Genomic DNA, 11,140 nt, shown 5'->3' on the forward strand with positions numbered 1-11,140 from the left:
CTGGCTCGCTAACGCCTCCGCCTCCGCCGGTGTCGTGCCGGGACCCCATGGTCCATGGGGTTGACCAGATGTCCCGTCGCACTTAGTCTCTGCGAAGCCGGCCCCGTCGACGCTATGGAGGGGCGTCGCCGCCAGAGGGCGCTGCGGTTGCGGGCTCCTCGACAACCTCTCCCTCGTACCTCAATACGTGTCCGAAGGTGGGATTTTTTATTTTTCTTTCCCCCTCCACCACCACCCCCCGCCCGCCGCCGCCTAGCCCGCCTCCGCCGCCTAGCCCGCCGCCGCCTAGCCCGCCTCCGCCGCCTAGCCCGCCGCCGCCTAGCCCGCCGCCGCCGCCGCCTAGCCCGCCGACGCCTAGCCCGCCGCCGCCGACGCCTAGCCCGCCTCCGCCGCCGCCTAGCCCGCCGCCGCCTAGCCCGCCTCCGCCGCCGCCTAGCCCGCCGCCGCCGACGCCTAGCCCGCCGCCGCCTAGCCCGCCGCCGCCGCCGCCTAGCCCGCCGCCGCCTAGCCCGCCTCCGCCGCCGCCTAGCCCGCCGACGCCTAGCCCGCCTCCGCCGCCGCCTAGCCCGCCGCCGCCGACGCCTAGCCCGCCTCCGCCGCCGCCTAGCCCGCCGCCGCCTAGCCCGCCGCCGCCGCCGCCTAGCTCGCCTCCTACGCCGCCTAGCCCGCCGCCGCCTAGCCCGCCTCCGCCGCCTATCCCGCCGCCGCCGCCCCCTAGCCCTCCTCCTCCTCCTCCTCCTCCTCCTCCTCCTCCTCCTCCTCCTCCTCCTCCTCCTCCTCCTCCTCCTCCGCCGGTTTCGTGCCGGGATCCCATGGTCCTTGGGGTTGACCAGATGTCCCGTCGCACTTAGTCTCTGCGGGGCTGGCCCCATCGATGCTATGGAGGGGGATCACCGCCAGGGGGCGCTGCGGTTGCGGGCTTCTCGACTCCCTCTCCTTCCCCACCCCTCCGCTCGCCCGCTCCTCCTTTCTTTACTCCCTATCGCCCCGCCCCCTTTTTTCTCCACACACACGCAATTATCACGCTCACGAACTATCCCGGGACCTGGCGTGACTTTCATCGCAATCTCCCCCCCCCCGGACACACACACATAGAGACACACCCTCCCGGCAGGGAGCACCCTGAGTGGTCGTGCAGATGTCGCTGCTGCATGCGGCCTCCGCATGGGTTCGCTGGTTGACCAGATGTCTGGTCCTTGGGTGGTTGACCAGATGTCTGGTCTGTGGTTGTCGTCCTGACAGGGAGGCTTCGGGACGGATTTGGTCTCTCTGGCCTCGCTGCCCCTAGGGGTCACCCTGCGATCGGTATTCTTCTCGCGCGGGGCGAGGGGGCGCTCCGGAGCATTCCTCTCCTCTCGGAGTTTCTGTCTGCAGTCTCTCGACTTGCTCTCACTCCCCTACCCTGCTGTGTGACTTTCTTTTTGGTCCTTTCATTTTATCTATTCTCTCTTTGCCTTTTCCTGCCCGCCTTTCCGCTCCCCCCCCCCGGATTCATGGTTTCACGTCACGCGGGTGACGTGCCGACACACCAGGAGGCCCTTCTCACACGTGCGCGTGAACACGCAATCAACACGTTTATGAACTAGAAAGGGATCTGGTGTGACTTTGCTATTATTTCCCCTCCCCTCCTCCCCGCGCTGAGAATGAGTTTCCCCGGGCTCGTGTGCCCGCCTGGGAATCGGCTGCAGACGCCATGGCCCCGGGTCGACCACATGTTGCCCTGGGGTCCACCAGATGTCTCTGGCGAATTGGGGCCCTAGGGTGCTTGTGACGGTGTGGTCACTAGGTGTCGCTCTGGGCTCAGTATTCTTCCTTCTCGCTGTGACTTTGGTCTCTTTTTTTCGAAATTTCTTTCTTTCTTCCTCTTTTGCCCTGTTTCCATTTTCCCTTCTTAATCTCTTTCTCTCTTTTTGTTGCTTTTTTTCCACGGCAGATGGGTGATGTGTGTGTGGAGGAAACGCGGCGTCAGGGAGAAGACACATCTCACACGTGCTCGGGAACACCCGATCGTCACGCTTCTGAGTACCGACCGATGGATCTGGTCCCGAATTTTTTAATAGTTTTCTCCTCTCTCTCTCTCTCTCTCTCTCTCCCCCCCCTTCCTTCTCTTTCCTTTCTCTCCCTTCCTTTCTTTCTTTCTCTCGCTCTCTCGCTCTCGCTCTTCTTTTCTTTCTGACAGAGTCTCTCGTTCTGTTGCCCTGGCTAGAGTGCCATGGCGTCAGCCTAGCTCACAGCAATCTCAAACTCCTGGGCTCAAGCGATCAGACTGCCTCAGCCTCCCGAGTAGCTGGGATTACAGGCATGTGCCAGCATGCCCAGCTAATTGGATATACGTGTGTGTGTGTGTGTGTGTATATATTTATATATATATATATATATATATATATATATTTTTTTTTTTTATTTTATTTTATTTTTTTTGAAACAAAGTCTCACTCTGTTGCCCAGACTAGAGTGCCGTGGCGTCAGCCTAGCTCACAGCAACCTCAAACTCCTGGGCTCAAGCGATCCTACTGCCCCAGCCTCCCGAGTACCTGGGACTACAGGCATGCGCCACCGTGCCCGGCTAATATTTTTCTGTATATATTTTTAGATACTGTTTCTGTATATATTTTTAGATATATAGTTTCTTTCTATTTTTAGTAGAGATGGGGGTCTCGCTCTTGCTCAGGCTGGTCTCGAACTCCCGACCTTGAGCGATCCACCCGCCTCTACCTCCCAGAGTGCTAGGATTACAGGCGTGAGCCACCCCGCCTGGCGTGTACGTTCTGTATTCACAGCCAGACGGAAGGCAGGGAGAATGTTACCCTTTCAAAGCCCGCCCTGCTCGCCTCTCAGCCCACCGATGGCACTCTGAATCCCGTGGCATTCCTTCACTCAGCTGAATTCTTCAGCACCCGACCCCCCCCCCACCCCACCCCCGTGCCACGGGAGTTCGTTCTCATGGCAGAGCCATCGAGGCTGTTGCCACACGTGTTGTAGGTGCCTAGGCAGACTGTGCCCTGGCCCCGAGGAGGTACGGAACCGCCTATCGCCTCGGGAGGGAGGGACAAGATGTGTCCGTGTCCAAGGCGACGTCCTGTCGATCACGAGGAGGCCTGCAAAGGCTCGTATCTGCCAGGCATTGAGCCACATCACATGAAACACCGGTGTGTTCCTTCACTTAGGTGGTGTCGCGTGTTGATACTCACAGAGGATGATAAACCCACTCGCATGCCGGCTGAGCCCCCTGTGTCTCCTCCTCTATCCACTGAGGGAAAAAACCGCAACAAAAGGTAGAAAACCACAGGGGGGGGGGAAGAGAGCCCGTCGCTCTCCCTATGTGACCGTCCGGAGTGCTCGTTCAGATGGGAGGAGGTGTGTTTGTGTGTGTGTGTGTGTGTGTGTGTGTGTGTGTGTTTCATTGATTTTGGTGCCATCTTTTCTCTGCAGCTGCGTCAGAGGACAGCGATTTTTCCGATTTTCACTCCGCTGAGTGAATTGCCTTTTGAAGAGAATGTCCACAGGAAGCCTACGGTCCTCCCGCGGGGGTGGCCCTCCTCTAGAAATGAATCTCGTTTCTTGAACGGAGGGGACTTGTTGACGCCATCATGCTTTCGGGACGACTTCTCAGACGCTAGCTTTGGACCGCAACATAGGTGCCCCCGACATTGCCTCAAGGGTTCCGTGGTGCCTCCTGTCAAGAGACCCCACCGACCGTCCCCAGCCTGCCCGCTCAAGGGAGCCGGGCCCCTTCTGATCTGTCCGCCCGCCGGTGAAGCTCCCTCCCGAGGGTCGGAAAGCCCACCTGTTTCCCAGTTCGGTTGAATGATGGGGCACCCGGGCAGGGCACTGGCACCGAGTGACTCCATTCTGAGTCTGTCTGCTCTGGGGGGCGGGGGCGGGTGGGGGGGCAGTTCCGTCTCGACCCGGTGGCCTCCTACCGACTGACTCGATGGGACGGACCATTCTCACTCAGGATCGTGTACCTTCTTGGCCTAGGCACATCCCGGCACTGAAAGCCACTTTTCGGGGACACTCTCCCACGTACAGATAGATGGCCTGCACGAGTGCTCTTCCTTTCTCGAAACACTGGAAATCTGTCCTCAATTTTACCTGACCTACCTGACGGTGTGTGATAAAGGAGCATAGAACCCTCAGCCACCCTCCACCTTCCCGCTGTCCCGAGAGACAGTGCCGAGCGTGAAATTCTATCCCTGACTCTCTGTGTCCACCGGAACGTGGCCTGACTGCAGTGACGTCAGCTACGTCAAGTCGTTCTCTGGGTAGGGAAAGAACTTAACCAGATAGGCCCTATCGGTCGCTTCTCTGTTCTGATAGTTTTGTGGCAGCCATTTCTTTCCCCCTCTCTTTTCTTTTTCTGTCTCTCTCCCCCACCCCCACCCCCAAATTCTTTCTACGAAGACGTTTAGGATGTCAGATTCTGGCCACATGCCCCCCCCTAGGCATACGGGGGCCAGCATAGACAAAGGTCTTCGGTACCAAGTGTTCATTCCACGGTGACAGATATTGCCACTCTTGTATTGACCAGGGCGAGATGGTGAGTGGGTCAACTCTGAAACTCCCTGTACTCTACTTCTCTCTTGGGTAGGTCCCTGCCCCAACCCTCCGGCTTCTAGCACACACCCAGGGGCACTCTCTCCTCTCTGGATAAAGTTCCAGATGATCCGATCCGCTCCGAGGAGGAAGGGGAGCTGGCCGGGCCACCCACTGTGCGCCCCACCCCCGTCAGTCATAGGGTCCGTTCTTTTCAGGATGACACCGGCAGCGGTTGCTGGGTGTCACCTAGCGGCCACTTTGATCAGACCTCGGGATCCGGAAAGTCAGGTGACGTTGGGAGTTTAAGAGCTGACTCCCGGGAGGTGTGGAGGGCGGGGAGGAGAGCACGGTCCGGACGGTCCCACCCTCTTCTTCCCGGGCCCGCAGCTCTGGGCCCGCCCGGGGCAGCCCTAGCCTCTAGCGGGTCTCCGCCCACCCGCCCTGTTGTCTGCGGGAGGCGCCCCTCCTCCCGCTCTCTGCCTCCTCCCGGGACCGTAGGCCTCTGCCCGTCGTCTTTTTTATTTTTATTTTTTCCCTTTTGTTTGTTTCTCTTTTATCTTGTGTTTTAGGCTTATCGAATATCATATCGTATAAAAACTTAAATCACAGAATGAATTATATTAAGTAACAAGATGTGGCTTTTTATCCTACGCCGAGAACGATGAATTTTTCTCTTCGTGTCCATTTTCCTGTCCTGGAAGAAATACAAAGTTGCTCGTGATACTTCCCCATCATCTTCCAGTTTCCCCGACTGTCAACACGATGTATTCGATCGTATATCTTTGTGTGTGCACGTGGGCGCCTGTACCTATTTCTTTTCGGCATCAGTCTCAGGTCTTTTGGCACCTAGGGGGGAAAAAGGAGAAACCAATAAAGGACAGAAAGACGTTCTGTCGTTTTACGCTCCCCACCACCACCACCACCACCACCACCACTTTTGGGAGCTTGTAGTCTGGCCTATGTCCCCAAGGCAGGTTAAATCTTTTCTTAAAACTCCCAAGTGGTCCCCTGCCCCGCCCCCCCCCCCCAGGTGGGCGGCCGGCAGAGTTCACAGGCTTTGTTTTTGGCAGAGCCTGGACGATTGAAATAATTAACCACAATCAACGCTAAAGCTGAGAACCCCTCCCCCCCTCATTAAAAGCTCTGTATTTCTGCCTAGCCCTATGTTCGGGGAAATTCGGAGGCTTGAGATGGGAAGGTCTACCCTATTTTCTCCTTTACCGGCAAAATAGACTCTCTCTTTCCTTCCTCCTCAAACAGCTTGTCCTCGTTATTCGGCCTCGTGGGCAAGTGGCCGAGCTTTCGGTAACACCAAGTCTTCTAAGTTGTGTTGTGTTATCGGTCTTGTTTTCTTTCTTTTCTTTTCTTTTCTTTTCTTTTCTTTTTTTTTTTGAGACAGGATTTCTTTCACTCTGTCCTCTCCCAGGCCGCCTTGGCCTGATTGTAGCTCACAGCAAGCTCCAAATCCAGGGCTTAAGTGATCCTCTCTGCCTCAGCCTTCTGAGTAGCTGGGACTATAGGCAAATGCTGCCACACCCGCCATAATTTTTCTTTTTTTTTTTTTTTGTTGGTAGAGATGAGGTCTCATCGTGTTACCCAGGCTGGTCTCCAGCTGCTGGGCTCAAGTCACGCTCCCGTCTCTGCCTCCCAAGTTGCCGGGATCACGGGCATGAGCCACCATGGCCAGCCAGGTTATTTAAAGGTGATCGCTTTGCTATCCTGATACAAAACCCCAAATGTGCGAGTTTAAGGCACCAGACGGAGGGAGTCCCCACACTACATCGTCACGAACATTGAGGGTGGCTCACGAAACAGCTGGGATGTGGCCACACAGTAGTGATCGAGGAGATATATTCTAGTGGGATAGCAGAAATATAGAATGTCCTGAAGACACTAAATGTCGGAATGCCACAGCAGTCAATGGCTGACAAACTTCCATTCCATCGTGTCATGGTAGGCGGCTTACTTTTCTCCTGCTCCCTCGGTATGATTAAGGCCTGACGTAGAAAATGTCTACGTCTCATCCAAATCCATCGAGACGATGGAAGGGGGAACTGGGAGAGGAATAAAGAAAAACAAGAGGGGGAGAAGGAGGAAACTGCCTCCCCTGCCCCCATGCTACCCAATTAATAAATGAAGAATGGGCCGGGCGCGGTGGCTCACGCCTGTAATCCTAGCACTCTGGGAGGCCGAGGCGGGTGGATTGCTCAAGGTCAGGAGTTCGAGACCAGCCTGAGCGAGACCCCGTCTCTACTAAAAATAGAAAGACATTATATGGACACCTAAAAATCTATATAGAAAAATTAGCCGGGCATAGTGGCGCATGCCTGTAGTCCCAGCTACTCGGGAGGCTGAGGCAGTAGGATCGCTTAAGCCCAGGAGTTTGAGGTTGCTGTGAGCTACGCCACGGCACTCACTCTAGCCTGGGCAACAAAGTGAGACTCTGTCTCAACAAAAAAAAAAAAAAAATAAATGAAGAATGGCCTCTTCCCTCCTCTTCCCAACCCCTAACTATGCCTGGAGGTGTATCGTAGGCCTACAGTCCTAAGAAATGTACAACTACTGATAGTAATGGGAAGAAATGCAGTCTAATAGGTTTCTGTGCAGTGGGACACCTGGCCAGGGCACTTACGGTGAATGGAGCTTGCAGGGCGGGCGGGAGGTTGCTCTGGGTGAGTCTGTGAGTTGGCGGTGAGTGGTGAGTGAATGTGAAGGCCTAGGACATTACTTACTGTAGGTTTTCATAAACCCTGGACACTTAGGCCACACGACATTTACCTTTAGAAATTTCTTTCTTCAATAATACATTAACCTTAGCTTACTGTAAGTGTTTTCACTTCATAAACTTTTCCATGGTGGTTTGGCTTTTTTTTTTTTTTTTGTTTGTTTGTTTGTTTGTTTTTCTTTCTTTTAAACTTTTGGACTCTTTTGCAACACCACGACTTAAAACACAAATGCGTTGCACTGTTGTACACAGATATTTTCTTTCTCTGTGTCCTTATGTGTTCCGTAAGCTTTTTCCTACTTTTAAAGTTTTTATCGTTCTATGCACTTTTCAAAATAATAAAAACTAAAACGGGGGGGGGTGGGAGAGGGAAGGAGAGAAATACACACACATGAATATGTTTCCCAAGTGAACTGAGGAAGGGGGCCGAGTCAAGGTTCTCAGGGAGCCACCAGTGATGAAACGGTCAGGCTCAGAATCAGCATTGCAGAGTGGCTGCAGAGCCGGGGGGCCTGGACTGGCTACCTGGACGACACTCCGTGTTTGGTAACTTGGCGAGTCATACATCCTCTTGAGCCTCAGCCTCTTCATCTGCAAATGCAGAAATCATGGTGCCTACCCCACAGGGATATTGTGCAGAGTGAAAAAGCAAATGCAGGCAAAGCCCACAGAAGCACGCGTGGTAAACAGTAAGCCTTTAATCGTGGTCACAGTCGTTGTTATAGGATCATCTTCCTATGTCCTTGTCTTTTAAAGATTAGCAGAACCTCCCAGAAGATGAGAATGGGCTCCCCCTGAGCAAGTCTCGGCTGTAAAGTCACAGGCATGTTGAGCATGTGGCACAGAAGGCAGAATAAAAACCTGATCCCGGAACATTATGTTCCTGCAGGACATGAAATCATTGAAGGTATGGGAAATCCTACCTCATATCCGTTTTACTAGAACACCTATGATTGCGTACGCACATGGACGCACGCGCACGCGCACCCCAAACTTTTTGAGCTTCACAAAACAGCGTAACCAAGGAACACACTATGATGCTTCTTAGCGATCTATTTAGGCCCAGGTTACTCGTCACTCTGAGCCTGCCTCCTTATCTGTCCAATGAGAATAGTGTTTGTCACAATTATCGTCATCGTCATCCTACCTAACGCTTCTGGTAAAATTGAAGTGTGAGAACACCCGCTAGACAGAAAATCCATGTTATCTCTCAATTTTTCTTCCTCCTGATTTCTATCTGAATCTGTGAGCTCGCTTTGGTTCACTTCGGTTTTTCAAGAGGCTCCGGTTACCTTCTCTCCCACCTATATCGGATTGGGTCTGACGGAAGAAAGAAGGAAAAAAAAAAAAAAAACATAGTAAAGAAAGCAGAACAACATTTGTTTCTGAAGCAACCGATCAAACATTGCTGATGAGCCGGTCTTTTCTATTTCAGTAAACCAAGGAGGCCTATTGTCACGAGGATGTGAGGGGCCCGGGTAAGATTGGATGATTACCCCTAAAGGAGACAAAGCAGACAGACTATGGCACATGTGATCTTAGCCAAGAGAATAAACAGTGACCTCTCTGCCGAGTTGGGCCTTAGCATACCAAAGGGAAATAAAGGTGTAATAGGATGCTCAATTTTTACTCTGGAAACAGAGGTTGGTTGGGCACTGAACTGAGAACACTGAATTTTTTACCCTCCTTGATATTCACATAGGCTTAGAGGAGGCAAAAAAAAAAAAAAAAAAAAAAGAATACTGAGCCTATAAGTCATCCCTAAAACTCGGATTTTATGTTCCCTTGCCTTTTCATAACTGAGCAACACACAACATTAAAGAATGGACACAGGCCGGATGCGTTGGCTCAGGCCTGTAAACTTAGCACTCTGGGAGGCCGAGGCGGGAGGATCGCTCAAAGTCAGGAGTTCGAGACCAGCCCGAGCGAGAGTGAGACCCCCCGCCCCCGTCTCTACTAAAAATATAGAAAGAAATTGTCCAGACAACTAAAAATATATAGAAAAAAATTAGCCGGGCATGGTGGCACATGCCTGTGGTCCCAGCTCCTGGGGAGCCTGAGGCAGGAGGATCGACTGAGCCCAGGAGTTTGAGGTTGCTGTGAGCTAGGCTGACGCCACGGCACTCACTCTAGCCCGGGCAACAGAGTGAGACTCAGTCTCGGGGGGGGGGGGGGGACCCAAAAACAAACAAACAAACAAAAAAACTGGAAGGGACACAGACTTCCACAGGTTTGTGTGTGGCCCCTTTTACTTATTAACGCTACAGGACCTTAATTATTTGTGCTCTGAATCTGATATTCAAATTATCCTTGTGGCCAACGCGTTTGAACAGTAGATGGTAGGGGAAGAAGAGTTCACCTCCTGAATAGATGACAAGTAACGGGAGTACTGGTGAAATTACAAGTGGCTTACGTTTACACACTGAAAATCCCAGTTAGCCGCTACCATGAGTTCAAAGAAGAGATCTAAATTTCTGACCCTATGACCCTAAAAGATATTTCCTCCCATGGTGTCACAGATAAAAATAAAACTGCATCCTAGCACTTTGGGAAGCCTAGGGGGAAAGGATCGCTTGAGGCCAAGAGTTTGAAGTTGCAGTGATCTATGATGATGCTACTGCACTTTAGTCTGGGAAACAGAGTGAGGGCCCGTCAAAAGAAAAAAAAGAAAAAGACAAAAAGAAAGAGAGAGAGAGAGAGAGAGAGACAGAGACAGGAAGACACAAGGAAAGAAAGAAAGAGAGAAAGAAGAGAGGAGAAGAGAAGAGAAGCGTCAATCTATCCATTGCATTTTCTACCCTTTAGGTGACTGGGCTTCAGCAGGGTGATGTGATCTGACAAAGTTCATGTTGCTAAGAAATAAAGCACTGGAGTTCAAACTCTGAGTTTTCAAAATCCAGCATATCCCCCTACCCACCATACCGTGCCACCTCTGAGAGTGGATATCTCACAGAGGAGAGCTGTGGAGGCCATTCTTGGACAGACAGAGTCAAGTAGTGGAGACCATGGAGTCTCTGCTCTGCAGCCAGTCTAGAGACATATGGAGCCATTAACACTGCTTGTGAGGAAAATACCATGTCATAGGGAAACAGAAATATTTTCCGCCTTAGGCAGATACAATTTAGGAAAAGACCCGAAACCCCTCTTCTTCTAACAGTGCTTTCTGGTCAGATGCTGACCCCTTCGATTCACAGATTCAGATACATCATTCAATGCAAGCATTGTCAACAAGTCACTCTTTGCAGCTTTCTGAAATTTCTCGCATATAGCATACTTGTAAAGATGATCACTTATGTGAAGACACCACCCCTCCAGAAAAACAAAAACAAAACCAAAACAGAAGCCCACTTTTCTCTGCTGTGAAAATCAAGATCAGCTTTTATGAGATCCACTAAATTCACACAAGAAGTAAAATATAATCATACTGATATATGCAATTTTTCTCTTAGAACAGAATGCATGGTGCTCCTTATCGTCTCAGATACTGTCAACAGAAAGCACGCGGTGGATGAACAATCTCCGTGAGCTTTTCTACAGAGATGGGGTGGGGGTGTGTGTGTGTGTGTGTGATAAATAATGAGGGTTGAGGAGCAGATAAATGACTGGGGGAAAACAACAACAGCAACAACAACAAAAACCACTTCCTGGTTCCTCGATGCAAGCATTCATTTAAAGGGGATACTCGTATGTATACCTAGGTGGAAAGTGGAAGCAGCTTTAAAAAAAAAAAAAGAAAAATTGCTGCGAGCCCTGGTTATGATACGGCAATAAGCGCTAGCTCTTGGAAGGTGTAAAACATATTCACGGTGGCTTACGCCAATCTGGGATGTACAAAGACGAGCTTGAGCACCACCACCAACCAAAAATATGAATGAA

The 11,140-nt window shown here is 51.9% G+C and overlaps 1 pseudogene; it reads right to left on the minus strand.

Annotated features, from left to right (window-relative positions):
• Nucleotides 1–1,502: 1,502 nt before the first annotated feature.
• LOC138379780 (small nucleolar RNA U13) lies at nt 1,503–1,594 on the minus strand (annotated as a pseudogene).
• Nucleotides 1,595–11,140: the final 9,546 nt, after the last annotated feature.

The sequence above is a fragment of the Eulemur rufifrons genome, unplaced genomic scaffold, assembly GCF_041146395.1.
Source record: "Eulemur rufifrons isolate Redbay unplaced genomic scaffold, OSU_ERuf_1 scaffold_158, whole genome shotgun sequence".
Taxonomy (NCBI): domain Eukaryota; kingdom Metazoa; phylum Chordata; class Mammalia; order Primates; family Lemuridae; genus Eulemur; species Eulemur rufifrons.